We start from the raw sequence: 3877 nt of genomic DNA on the forward strand, positions 1-3877 counted from the left end.
GCTGTTTGGATGCAGAGAAGCTGTGCTCAGGAGCCTGCGTGCCCTAGAAGGGACACTGCTCTTCCAGTCGTGTGGGCTGCCCGGACTGGATGGCAGGAGCAGGGTCCCAGGCCCACAAACCCCTCCAAGCTGGGCTCTGGGGGCCTAGGCCAGCGTTGGGGCATGGGGGTCACAGAAAGGCACTGGGAGAAGGGGGTACAGCAGCAAACAGAAAGTGTTTCAAGGAAAGAGGGATTGATTTGTTTTTATAAAGAGTTGATAGAGGCCTGCTAGCGCCGCCTCCGGGGTGGCCTCTTGCGGGGCTGTGGAGAGTCCTGGGGGCTGGCAGCCCTCCTCTTTGGGGCGCGCCGGGCCCGCGTGGTTGAGCTGTCCCTGCTCCGTCTGGGAGCAGAAGTTCTCCGGTTGCAGCCCTGGGTAGAGGGGCCTGGTGCTGCTGCCTCCCCTGGTTCCACCTGGGGTTGCTCCTGCTCTGCAGAGACGGGCCCAGATGAGGGGCAGCTGGGACCCCCGTGGACTGCAGCCTCCGAAGGACCATTTTCCTCCTCCACAGTGGACACTATGGGGCTGCCAGAAGAGCTGCTGGAGCTGCAGGTGGGAGCCTCCTCATCGGAGGAGCTGAAACTGGAGCTGCTAGAGCTCGAGCTGGTAGAGCTGGACCTGCTGCAGTTGGAGCTGGAGGAGCTTGTGCTCCTGGAGCTTGAGGTGCTGCTCCTGGAGCTGGAGGAGCTGGAGCTGGCCGCAGAGCTGCTGTCCTCCTCTCCAGCAGTGTTCAAACGCAGCAGCCTCCCAGCCTCCTCACTGCACTGCTCCACAACGATGTTGATGAGGCCGTGGACCAGTTCTTCTGTATGTTCCCGGAGGGTGTCCCGCAGCGTGTGGACCATGACTTGCGCATTCAGGCCATACATGCAGAGTGTGTGCACGATCAGGCACTGTACACTGTTTACCTGCCACCAGCGAGCCCCAAATATCTGCTGCAGCATGAGGTGCAGCCAGGGCAGCACGGGATCAAGGAGAATTTGGTGTCTTCAGAAGAGTCGTGCCCAGACCCCGGGCAGGAGCCCACCCACTGCTTCTGATCCCACAGCCCCCTGCTCAGCCGAGGACGGCATCCCCTGCTGAGAAGATGGAGGTGATGCCGCAGCGTGATGGGGGCTTTTTTCGGCCAGGCTGTCAGGAGCTGTTCCTGCCTGGCTGCTGGCATCTCGGGACTCTTCAGACGTTGTGAAGACATACTGTATGCAGTCATTTTCTCCCCGCACAGAAAACTTGACAGACTCTACTGGTCTTCTGCAAAGGGGGCACACTGCTTTCTCTGTTATCCACCGCAGGATGCAGCCCAAGCAAAACTGGAGCTGACAGGGCATCACATGAGCAACGCCATTTGAGTATCGTGGCAGATGGGGCAGCTCCACTCTGTCTCCGTGGCCATGTTTGTGCTCTGCACTGCGTTGGGGAGAGCTGAGGATGAGGAGCTGCTCCTTCTCCCTGGCAGCGACGCTGCTCTCACACTCTGCATAATAGGGAGAGGCCATGGTCACTGTCTGGGACCTCCCATGTCCCAGGGAGGCTGGGGCACGACAATGTGCCCAGGTCCCTCATGAGGGGCACTTCCCTGGCTCCCGGAACCCCAGCAACTGACCCAGGTCACCCTACGGGGATGTTTCCCCGCACAGCTCACCTCCGCTGCTGCAAGCATTCGACGCAGTGCCCAGCTGCCTGAACCAGGCAGGGCCGGATAGGAACACAGGGAATGGCTCTGGGATGGGCACCGAGAGCTGCCCAAGACAACCCCCGAAGTACCACCCAAAACCAGGAAAAGACTCGCTCTACCCTCCAGACCTCGCACACACGCTCGGCAGGAGTACAGGCTTGAGCCAGACTGGGCCAGGCTCTGCCCGCGCCCGAATTTAAGCAGTGAGGGGCGTGAGGTCACGTTCCATCGCTCAGTGACGTCACCATCCACCGCTCAAAGATTTCACGTTCCACCAGACAGTGACATCACTGTGGGCCATCTGCCCGCACAGGCACACAGCATCAGCCACAACTAGGGAGGTAGGAGCTTTCCTGGAGGTGGCTGGACACCTGCCTGCCGATGGGAAGTGGTGAATGAATTCCCTGGTTTGCTTTGCTTGGTGATGGACTTCTGCTTCACCTATGAAACCATCTCAGACTGTGTACTCTGGTCCCGATCAGGGCTAAACTACAACAGTTATTGTGGCGCCCAACGTGGGGCTCGAAGGGTTGAGATAACAACAGATCTGACTTCAGTTGCTTGAAACAATTTTGTTTATTCGCACTTATTGTATTGGTTGGCAGTTATTGGTCATGATGTTGCAGTGGTTAGTTATGTTCTTGTGTTGTCTACGCTCCTGTCTGTACTGTGTGTTTCCGGTGGTGGTGTTCATCGCCTCAGGGAAAATGATGAGAATTATCCTTTTGTTATACTATGCAATGTCAATCTATGACATGGTGACATCAGTGGCCTTAAATTGGTATTCGTATGCGGACAGCTTCCCAGGTTCTTTCACTGCCAGGGTAGTTACATCACTTTTTGAGAACTTTGAATCTCTGGGGGATATTCCAGCCACTGTGATGTTGTTGTTATGCGTCTTGATTGTGTGCCAAGTCTTGGGTAGGGTTGCAAAACCCACTTCCGAAACAGCCTCAAGGAGATCTGATTTTAGGTGAAAATAGCCAATAATTTGAATTGCTTGATGTCAGTTCCTCTATAGTACTGTATGTCATTATCTAGCTGTTGTGTGTCCCTCTTTGCTTCCTCCTGCTCCACGCCCTGAGAGACTTATGTTGTATCAAATGTATTATGGTAAAACTCACCTAGATCAACCAAGAAGGAACTTTGACCAAAGTGAAAAAAAACGCAGCAGTGATGGAACCAGAACTGCCTCTGGCAACTAACACCTAGCAACGGATCTTCAGTCTGCAGACCATGAACACGCTAAATCACTCGCACCAGATACACCACCTGAGCGACCATTGCGTTGTCTGTCCTGTGCTGAGAGACTGTTATGACAGAGGGAGCCCAAAGTTATGGACTGGATAACCTCGGCAGACATTTTGGAGGGACGGGCCATGGACTAAGGGAGTTACATCTGTGTGTATGTGCACAGGTAGATCAGAGAAAGAAAAAGTTGATGATTAATTGGAAAGTGTAGGATCTGGGCATGATGTAGACGGTATGGAATAAGGGGTGGATAATGTCCTGGTGCTGGCTAGGACAGAGTTAATATTCACCTGAGCTGGGAGGAGAACCGGAGCTGGTGGCCCCTATGGCTGGGGCACCCAGCTGGGATAGGTTCCTAATTAGCTAGCAGCTGGGGTAAGTTTTCCCAAATTAGCCAAAGGGCTGTTCCGTCCCATGGGACATCATGCTCAGGATAGAAGTGAGGAGGGTGGTAAAGGGAGCCTCCTGCTCCGTGGCAAGGAAGTGGGTGTTGATGTTTGTTGGAAGCCACTGTACTCTATTTGTTTTCCATCACTGTTTTGGTTTTTTCTGTTATTGCTCTTAAATTGTTTGTTTGTTTGTTTCATCTCAACCCAAGTGGTTTTGCTGCCTTTTGTTTACAAATTCTCCCTTCTGTCCCACTGGAGGGTGAGGGGAGCGGGAGAGAGACTGTGTAGTCTGGTCCCGATCAGGGCTGACCTGCGACAGTCACACAGGAGCCCACGGCAGGACACTGATTCACAACAGTTTCTGAGATTCATGATCACATCCGCAAGTGAGAACTCCTCTTTCTGCCCCAAGTCCCCTTACTCACTGAATGCAAAGCCTGCAGCCCAGCCTGGGAGAGTGCTTGGGCTCTTTTCACAAAGGCTGCTGAGGAGAAATTTAGCAATAAGCCAGTTCTTTCTTCCA

At 54.2% G+C, this 3877-nt stretch overlaps 1 pseudogene; it reads right to left on the reverse strand.

The window, feature by feature from the left end:
* Positions 1 to 269: 269 nt before the first annotated feature.
* LOC147596414 (E3 ubiquitin-protein ligase Topors-like) lies at positions 270 to 1432 on the reverse strand (annotated as a pseudogene).
* Positions 1433 to 3877: the final 2445 nt, after the last annotated feature.

Source organism: Chlamydotis macqueenii, chromosome Z (genome assembly GCF_036417535.1).
Source record: "Chlamydotis macqueenii isolate bChlMac1 chromosome Z, bChlMac1.mat, whole genome shotgun sequence".
Lineage (NCBI taxonomy): Eukaryota > Metazoa > Chordata > Aves > Otidiformes > Otididae > Chlamydotis > Chlamydotis macqueenii.